Genomic DNA, 11,301 nt, shown 5'->3' on the forward strand with positions numbered 1-11,301 from the left:
AAAAATGTCTGTGTGCTGCTGCGTGTCCCTGTGTGTGTAATAAGCAAAGTGTACGGAGCGTTGTGCACCTGCCTTTAGGCGCATATTACTAACGCACTCTTTAAATAACAATGAAAAAATATTGCGCCAGACTTTAGACCAGGTTTGAGTTGGTCTATGGTGCAGTCTATTTTCAGTTCCTCAAAATAGCAACGAGCCAACAATGTGTCTGAACACACCTCTTTTTTAGACCAGCACGCCCATGGGCGCACAAATGGGCCCAAATACATTTGCTATTTAAACAACGCGGCGCAGGACGGGAAAATGAGAACTGCTTCGGGCTGAAACTAGCAAAAAACACTTGCACCGCGCCTTGCGCCGGATGTATGATAGGGCACCTTAAGACTAAAAGTAGCTCATAACTTGCTGATTTAGGAGAAAATCTTAAAAATAATGGGCATGTCAGTCCTAAATTTAGGACTCCTAATTATTTGCTCTAAGAGTATTTCACAAAGCGTTTTAGTGCTAAAACTAGCTCCTAAATCTGTGAAATGTTAGGAGAAGTGAAGAGGACTCCGAAGTCACTAAGACCAAACCACAACCTATCTTAAAATTGCTGTTGCCGGCAATCTGCCTTGGAACATAAACATTTTAGTAACACGCTGCATTTATTTGCAGACATGTTTTCCCATGCATCTTTTTTGGTTTTGGAGTTTATCCCAACTCCAAATTTTCCTGATTATACCCTTGTTTTCATTAATAAGTTGGGCAAGAAGTAACAACTGTTCTTGCATCCAGTTTGGTTTTCTCTTACGTTTGCATGAATTACTAACATCCAAGATTATTCTCTGCTAATTAAAAGGCTGTTTATATGCATATCCGCAAATTGTTTATGAGAAGCACACATATAAGAGACTGACAATTAGCTAAACATATACAGTACTTGTTTAATTAGTGACAGCCTGCATTTTAAAATCTTTATTTGAACGTGGCAACATTTTTATTTTTAAACCTTTATTTGAACGTGGCAACATAATATCGTGCTCTACAAATCTCTGACAGAGACCCCTCCCCTATCAGCCAATCACTGAGTGCATAGTTAGTAAGCATGCTGACATCATCCAAAGCAAAGAGGTCAACCCTTCCTTTACTCTTAGCTTAAGACTTCTCTCTGTTCCTTAGTAAAAGTTTGTCTCAGCAGCTTGTGAATAGGTTTTAATAGAAAACTCTTAGCTAAAAACATTTACTGCTATTTAGGAGAACTATAAATGGTAAGATAAAATGTTTTAACAAACTAGACAGTTGTGCCATAATTGTGATTAGATGTGATTAGACATAACTGTAATTATATGATCAATCAGAAGCAACTGTTGGCATTAAATTTAAGATACATTTTCGAAGTTGACTAAACCAAAGTTGTAAATAAAACAAAGATTTTTTGTTTCTACATCAAATTTTCAGTGAAGTTTTTAGAGATGTGGCATGGTCTGGCCCTGTACTACATTCAATCTTTTATTTAAACTGTACACCTCAGTGTAGTTATTGATAACAGCCATTATTTTCTTTGCTCCATCTTTTCTCCACACGAAAGGTTTTAACTCATCTAGGAACATCAGCATTTATTAAAACAAGGTCGAGAAATGGCAGCTTGGCCCATCGGCCACAACACATTCCCCTTCCGGGACACATTCTCCCTTTTTTTTAAGAATGATGTAGCCTTGTAAAACCCTGTGTATGCTGAACAATTTAACAAAAGTTACATGGCCCTTTCAGAAAAAGAGAGTGAAACATATGCTTTTTCTGACTTTGAGAAAGACGCTAATACAAAAGAGTTTGCCCTTTCATCATGTATCGACAACTCTCCTTGATATTTCCCCATCACGCACAACAGGTATTGATGATCTCCTCAATGTTACAATAAAAATCCATTTCTCTGTGTGCGTTGGTTGAAATTGTGAGTGCCTTGTTGTTTTCTCCCCACGAGCGCTGTTGATGCTGTGTTTCTGTTGTTGAAGCTGGCAGGGGTTCTGTCACTATGAAAAGGCTTCACACCGCCTCGCAGTCTGACCTGCACACAGCACCAGTCCTCTCACATTCTCGGTCATTGATCTTCTCTGCAGCCCGGCTCCCCATGACCAGAAATTAGAAACAAAAGACTTTTCCCTTTCTGAGAGATGGCCCTTATCCACAAAATGACTATGACCTCTAAAGACACGCAAGTCTGACATTAAGCCCAGTGGCTGTAAGAGATCTTGTTTTGTAGGCTAAATAAATATTATGCATTCAGCTCTGTAGACCATTGTATATGATGTGAATAGGAACTGCATACTTGTGATCTCACAAAAGCTAATACATAAAGTAAATAAGTGAGTGATTCAAATCCTATATTTGCATTTATGTTAACTCTACACATTTTAGGGATACACAATATTACATTTCTGGCAGATATCAAGTAGCATTTTGAGATAATGTTGCTGTATATCTTAAAATGTTTTAGAGAGAAAATTAAATGATATTAAAATTCTATAAAACATTTTATATTAAAAGTGTTTGATATATATTTAAAACTATTTTGTCTGAATAAATTAATAATAAAACACTAAAAACTTACTATAAAATTGCTTAAAATGTATTTAGGCATCATATTATTATAATGTAAAGCATGAAAAATTCAATTACATTTAACTGTGTTATTAAATTATTATTAGTGTTTCCAAAGGTTTTTAGATGAATGTTAGATGAAGACAAAGGTCACCTAAATGAGCATAAACAATTCGATATTCTATCTGTCTATCTGTCTATCTATCTATCTATCTATCTATCTAAACTGATTTTGATAAACTACAAAAAAGTTTGATAAACTAAATTCTATATTTAAATATGGAACTATTAATGATATGTTCCCTTTCAAAATTTCACCCAAGTATTAAATACTTGGGAATTTTCGTAGATGGGGACTTGAAAAATCAGTAACACTTTACTTAAACATTATAATAGGTTATTAAGGGTATAATGCATTATAATTATTCATCATGTGCATTGTAATACATTATATCTTGTCGTAAATAATTCTAACTGAATTCAAAATGCATAGTGGAACAATGAATTGATAAGTGTTATAATGTACTAACTGTGGTTACAATTATTCATGAGATTGTACAATGCAGTATAAGGTGCATTACAAGGCATAATTAATGCATTAAACTACTTTTATAATGCATTATACATAAAGGCTTTAAGTAAAGTGTTACCGTAAAAATTTATCATTATCTATATTTAAATATTAGTGATATGTTCCCTTTCAAATTTTCACCCCACAGGTATTAAATACTTGGGTATTCTCGTAGATGGGGACTTGAAAAAACTTTATAAGCTCAATTTGTCTAAATTTCTTGAGAAAGTAGGGAATGACTCTGCCATCTGGAGGGACCTACCACTGACACTGTTTGGATAGATTCATGTTATCAAGATGAATATCTTACTTAAGTTTTAAATCTCTCCCAATTCATATTCCACCCTACTTTTTCACCTCTCTTAATGGTTTGATGATCAGATGTTTCATATGGCGTGGCAAAACCCTCAGAATTAGTCTTGACAAAACACCTAATAATGATAACATACATGGTACCAATATATTGTGAATTCCTACTTTATTTGCCCTTTTTTAATGTTATATGCTCATTTTAATCAAAATAAAAGCCTCCTCAGGGTCTGACACCATACTTATGGCGTCTATCTTCGCTCTCCGCGCCACACTGCACACTTGTCAAACATTTCAACGGCTAGCGACTTACATTATAGAGGGAGGTAATGCTACATAAATTCCATAATGCACTGTACGCCGCACCTCTTTCTCTAAGAATACACCCCCACTGAATATAAGACATTAGAAGCTGTACCTTACTCTGAAAGGACTGTGTTCAATGGACCCTGGAAAGCGAGAGCCATTACATACTGTTTTTATGTCTTTAGTAAGGGAGGTACCACATAATAGGCCCTGTGTACCAGGAGTTTTAGACGGTACACAATAATGAAAGGTATTTGCTTCGCCAAGCACCGCTCCTGATATACAACAAATTCAAAGAGACAACGCATAACGACAGTCTCCAGGTATTCATGAGTGCTCGAGAAGGAAAACATTTGGAGCTGAAATAGACCCTTGGTTCGTGTGAGGTACTGATAGTAAAAACAGAAGCTGCCGTAATGAGTGTAGTTTGCTTTACTGAGAGTCTGAACCCCCCTGGGAGACTGACAGTCTGGAGGTGAGCTGCTCTTCAGCATTTGCAAGCGCCTGTTTACACGCTCATCTCAAATTGCGAGTCTTCGCCTCCCTTTGTTATTGTCAAACTCCTCTGTTGTTTAGTTTGTAAGAATGAACACGAGAGACTTGAGATCTTGACTGTGAATTTGGGTGCGCGCATACACGCAGTCAGATTTGTCAGAGACATTTTTCTCAGCGCATAAAGATTGTTTTCATATTCAGCGTCTGAATGCATGACTCATGGCTCTGAATACTGCAGCAGAAGGGAGCTCCTCAGCCACTTTGCTAATTATCACAGATTGAATCATTTTTTAACAACTGAGCTCAAATGCAGTCAGTAAAGAGGGTGATCTGTCTAAATCATTTGCACCATGCAGGGGAAATGGCACTCGAAATTTCCTCTGTTAATTATTAACCTTTCCTCATCAAATGAATTTTAAAATCCTCATCTGTTTGGGTTTTGGTAAAATGAACCCAAGTTATGGCCCGATTTGTTATGGCTTTAATAATGATTGAAAACTATAGGATTTTTCAAGCTATGAAGAGGGGAACTTTCCACACGTCATCATAAAAACAAAAATAGCGCCCTAACAGTTCGATTTGCCGGGGATGAAAGAGACATGTGAAGGCATGAAAATAAAGACTGACATTAGCTATAATCTGTAGACATTTAAAAATACATTTTGAATAAGCACATTGGATATGGCTTTTTGAAGTCAAGACACATGCATTATCTGCTAGCACTGAACTGAAAAGGAAGTGACAACGAAGGAGAATTTGCCCTTGTTGGTGTCAGCTCATTCAGCCTCCTTTGGAGGGCACTGTTTTGTGGCACAAACATATGCTTGCTCTATCAGCTGACCACATGTTCAGGCCTTAATAATATCTGACAGTAAATATATAACCTTGCCATCTGTTCGTATAACGGTGCTGTGCAAACCGAAAGCGCTAGTAACTTACAACATTGCAGGATGGCACCCCAAAGGAAAGAACAATAAATCGACAGGTCACGAGGGTCAGCACACGCTGTCTTCATTACTTAGATTAGTTCATAGAGCTAACAGATCTGCATGGACATTAGGCACTTGGAGCATGTTCTTAAAGCAACATTTTTGAAATTGTTTTCAGTTTATGGCCTGTACAAAACAAACAGATGTTGAAAAAGAGGGAAAATTAAAGTTAGTGTACACACATCATGCACCCTTCCATTCAAAAACAGCTAGACAGAGCACAATGGATTGGAACAGAACGTGGGGAGGGTCTGGAGACATACTGAGCGCTCAGGCTTGTTGCCAGTTATCCATTATTAAGATATTAATAAGACAATGTAGCAGACAGATGTCTGACTAGGGTTGCAGCATATAACGGTAATGAAAAGTTCACAAACTTAACAAGTGGCCAGCTGAGTATAACTTTCATCCTGTCAACGGATATTAAAACTGCATTGTAAGCCACATTTACTCCAAATTGTGTTTTTTGAGTTTATTTGAGTTTATTACACTTTTTTTCCATTCTGTTGTGCCCTGTCACACCAGTGATGCACACGTCACATAAAACATCTTGTTTGGACTTCCAAGTTTAAGGGGTGATTCACTTCTGGCAAACTATACTGTAGAAATGAAAAAAAAAAAAAAAAAATTAAATCGTTGCTATATAACTAAAGAAAATCAAGAACAGGGGCTTTGGTGTTTTTTTTTTTGTCAAAAAGGTAGGAAAACTTTGACACCCATAATGCACTGGACTCTATCCAACTATCCATGAGTGGGGATACAAAAATGCAGTACCTGTAGTTTTCACAAAAGCCCTGGAGCTGTCAAAAGTTTTGCGTCATCCAGCAGACTTTAGCTGACAAATAAACTGGGCGATCTGGCTGCGGGTAACATGGAAAAATAGTGCACAATGTTAATTTACATACTAATGACATTGTAACAATACAAAGCTGATTCAAATTCTGCAAAGTTATCTTTCAATGAATTATCACAAGTCTTTTAGTATAGTTCAGTAGTAGTTTTGACACATCTCACCCTTATATCTAGCATATTGCTGCTCTGCATGTATAGTGGACTAATGATGCCTGAGATTCTGTTCTGTCTCATTAGGAGTCCAGAAACATCACAGTCTGTCTTTGATGGTCAGAAGTTGTTTATATATATATATATATATATATAAATATAAAGACTAAAATACATAGCAATGAATTATCACATGTGATATTGGTAAATAAAGTCATTTTATTTCATGTGGACAGGTAAAATAAAGTGAACGGAGTAGCTGCAGCTACAAATAGGACGTCCATCAACTGAAAACACATCAGACAAATTAGTTTCCAGGCCAGATTAAAGAATAATTTATGGCAGGCAGTTTGAGACCCCTACTCTAGGTGCTTGTCCCAGCTTTTGATTAATATATTATCTTAAAATCGCAATGAAATGAAAGTAGCGACACATATTTCTCCCATATTGTGATATACTTCTGAGTATAATGAATTGCCATACAAGAGAAACCGAAGGGAGGAGACTTGGTTCTATGCACTGGTTGTTGATTAGATTTTGAGGATGTTGCACTCAAAAGTGGAGACAGATTTAGACAGACAGGTTTAAGCAGACTAAATGAAGTCCTGTATACATCACCATAAAGCTCTCGTTTTCACCAGAAGGTCCAGTTTTGACATTTTGATTACACAAGGTCAAAGCATTTATTTTTTTCATGCAATTAGAAAATTGATAGGGTAAATTTTCATTTGGTGAATGAATTGCAAATGAATGAATAATAATGCAAATAAATTAATTCTGGTGAAGAATGGTGAAATTCTTCAGCGACACCCAAAAAAATGGACAAATTACAAAACAGCTGCACCATTTTTGAGCGTAGTATTTCAGCACAAGCAAACTTTTAGCATTCTAAAAAGCAACTGGTGGAGTGTTTAACCCAGAAAAGTACACCAGATTAATGTAGTCTGCTGCAAACTTCACAATTTAACACTCACAACTGACCCACAAGACTGGGAACTGCACTGCAAATTGTGTTCAACACAGACTTTGTGTGATTTGCATAATGCCTTTAGTGAATTGCTACAACAACAAACAGCACATATAAATGCACACCACCATCAGCGGGTGCAATTCATTCTTAGTGAATTCCCCCCTAAACGTCTAAATGTGTTTCATGTGTAATTGAATATTATCTCCCTCTAGATTAACAATTTGCATATACTCAATCATCTACTTAATCATATCCAACAAGATCAAGTCTGTAATTTTGAAAACAAAGCCAACACAGTCAAATACTTAATTGCTGAGTTAGAAGTACAACTGCTTTTACATAACATCCCTTGTTCAAACTTAAAGCAAACAAGTTTTGGATGCTAATATCCTCCAAGATATCAAGTGATCCTTCTTTGCCTATAATTACACATATTAAATGCATTTGCTGACATCATGAGAATAAGCAAGTTGTTGAAAGATAGCAGGTGCAGCAGAAGAACAGCCAAGCAATTTCCTGCCACCCTAAACACAGCAATCAACACATCTCACTGTGTACTATTTGCATTCAGACTCTATAATGATATTCAGGGTAACAAAGGGGATTTCAACAAGAGTCTGAGACATCATCACAGAGCAGAACCTGAAAACACTGAAACACAAGAAGCCTGAGGCTCACTGGGAATCAGCACATAATACAGCATCATTAGCCCCATAGCATGTCATGGACCAGATGCTCATTCATAAATGCTGAATATTAAGTGCACACTGTTCTCTCTCCATTGCTTTGCTATCTGCAAAACGTTTTGCAGCCATCCAAAGCAAAACCAACAGACACCTGCACAGCTTTTCCCAAATGCTCTATCCCTGCTCAACAAAGACCTCAGCCGTTAAAGTGGTTAAGGTGTGGTCAGGTTCCGGAAAGTAGTAACTAACAAACTTTCATTTGAAGCAAAAATGCATTTAAAAAATGTTCAAGATAAAAGGCTGTGTCCCAAGATGCATACTTATGAACTATTATTCTTTGGCATTTTGCATCATAAATAGTGCAAATACTGTGTTCACACTGAAAATCCCAACAAGAACAAGTGCACTTCAAATACTTGGATGATGCACTTAATTTATCAGAGAAGATAAGTGTGGAACGTTGGATACTTAAAGCACTCAATAGTCAATGCTACATACTGTTTTTAGTGCACAGTGTATATGTATATATATATATATATATATATATATACAGGTGCATCTCAATAAATTATAATGTCGTGGAAAAGTTAATTTATTTCAGTAATTCAAAATTTACCGGCCAAAATTTTTTTTTTACCGGCCATGAAACTCTTTTTGTTATTACTACTACAACAACTAAACATATTTACAATGTTTTTGTCCTGCTGGTGCATTTTCCTTCAAATTTACTTATTAATTATAGCCATTCAACATTACAGTATAATTGAAAGCCATTATTTTTAACATTTAATCTGAAATATATAACAACTTTTAATTTAAGTGATTTTAAAACAGTCTTCACATAAACTATATTATGTATGCATAAACTATACATATTAATCTTTATTCAAGCTATAAAAGTTAATACTTAGGATTTCCAAGGATTTCTCTTTTTCTTTTGTTCTTTGATTTACATCAATGACAGACTTCAGCAGGTTTCACTTTAAAATCAGCCCTGTCTCTTTAAAACCTGATGCCTATAATAATAGATGCATTTAGCAGACGTTTTTATCCAAAGCGACTTACAGTGCATTCGGGCTATACATTTTTTACCAGTATGTGTGTTCCCTGGGAATCAAACCCACGACCTTTTGTGCTGTTAACGCAACGCTCTACCACTGAGTCACAGGAACATATGACGCGGAGCTGACACATATTCGATTTTCTCCCAACTCTTTACAGTCATTTAAGACTTTATAACTCATTTAAGACTACGTTTACAAAGTAACTCGCCAAAACCGCGCATTTTGACATAATTGTGTGTGTTTTCCTGCATTGAAGCGCTACTGGTGAGCTGTCTGAAGCGGCTCAGCGTATACGTACAGCCGAACGCGCAGCCTTTCAAACTATACTTCACTGCACCGTTTATGCGTCGTAGCCCCAGGTATGTGTCGCCGCATTCTCGGGTTATGATGAATAAAGAAGGGAAAAGTTAATCTTCCGAAATGAAGCAGCAAAATCTTCTCAGGTAAAAGTTAATAGAACTGTGTCTAGGGACAAGCTGGCCATCACTCTGCTCTGACCTTATCAGCCCGTTTGTATCATTTGATTCGCTCTTGTCACTTATGACAGAACAGCTAATCACGACGATCTTGTCTTCGGACAAGATTATTTTATTCACTTATGTCAGAATCAGCGAATCTCTTTAAAAACTGGCTGTTGTTTTCATTTCATTGCATTGTTATAATTCGTAAAAGTTGTACCCGCCAACTGGCGACTGCCACCGTTACATGGACTTAGCGCACGTGGATCATATTTACTACTTTTATGGAAATGACACCATCCTATCATCACTCATCTTTGTGTTTCATGGATGAAAACAAAACATAGGTTTGGAGCAACATAAGGGTGAGTAAATGACAGCACTTTTATTTGGTTGTTTTGGTGTTATTCTTTCATATATATATATATATTTGGCGCTTGGCGAGTGTTAATTTTAGGCCTTATATATATATAAGGCCTAAAATTAACACTCGCCAAGCGCCAAATATATATATATATATGAAAGAATAACACCAAAACAACCAAATAAAAGTGCTGTCATTTACTCACCCTTATGTTGCTCCAAACCTATGTTTTGTTTTCATCCATGAAACACAAAGATGAGTGATGATAGGATGGTGTCATTTCCATAAAAGTAGTAAATATGATTCACGTGCGCTATTCCAAATTTGTAGATGTTTTTACAAGTTTTGCCATTCTCGCTTTCGAATCAGCTTGTATATATTTTTGCATTCAATAATAATGTTTTACAGTTTTGTTTTCGCCTATGATTTAACACTCCTGAGTGCAAAGCCACATTTGTAGCAACATAAGGTAAGACTTGTTTTATGTGCTGACACATTGCATACATTTTGAACTGTATGCACTGTTGTGAATGTATGATGTTCAACTTCTCAAGCCACATTTTATTTTGCATAACTGGCCGATAACATCACACAGCAGTCGTGTATGATACAGCCTTCCGAGATGGACGCTGCTGAGTTTTAGGTTAAAAACGCATGAATACTCAGTAGCCTACATATCAAACGATATGTAATAACAAACAAAGCAATAGTAATCATGTAATGAAAACAGTTACTCACACTTGTGTGGTGCAACATCGGATATAATATAGTTGACATAGCATCGTCTCTTAGTTTCAATCTTTCTGAAAATCCTGCCTCGAATTGTGCCTTGTTTGTAAACGAATCCAGGTAAAATAAAGTGAACCAAGTTCTTACTGACGCGGTCTGGCACTTCATTAAAAATAAAGTTCATTGTTTGGTTTCTGCGTAGACCTGCGTTTGCCGCTCTTGTCATTTACCTACTACATGTGTGAATCAGTGGGCGGGGCTAAACAGGCAGTGATGTAGAAGCAGGCGTTGATCTTCTACTGTGAAGGCGGTGTTTAGCCACACTATTACATCAGAGTGGCACATTACACAAGCTGTCATTTTGGCAGAATAGCTTCAATATAATCTGTTTTTAGACTAATGAGAAAGTTTTGAGTCCTGAAACTTGCAGAATGTTTTTATAGCACAATAAACTCTTATATATCAAAAGATTTTGATTTCTCTGTTCATGACCCCTTTAAAAGGTCATGCAATTATTGTTTTCATCAGCGATCAATACCTGAGATGTTGGACAATCATGTCCATCACTAATGGATTTTCAATGCAGTTACTTAAAATTAGGATCAGGGCCCATATTCACAAAACATTTTATCTTACCACTAAGACTTCTCCTAAATAGCAGTAAAAGTTTTTAGCTAAGAGTTTTCTCTTAAAACCTAGTGAGCGGAGGCCGGCGGCTAGAGTGAGCAGTAGCGGGCGGGCTTGAGAATGGCACGGCCGGCGGATTCGACGAAGGAGC

The sequence above is a fragment of the Sinocyclocheilus rhinocerous genome, unplaced genomic scaffold (assembly GCF_001515625.1).
Source record: "Sinocyclocheilus rhinocerous isolate Xijiao unplaced genomic scaffold, SAMN03320098_v1.1 scaffold1473, whole genome shotgun sequence".
In the NCBI taxonomy this organism is placed as follows: domain Eukaryota; kingdom Metazoa; phylum Chordata; class Actinopteri; order Cypriniformes; family Cyprinidae; genus Sinocyclocheilus; species Sinocyclocheilus rhinocerous.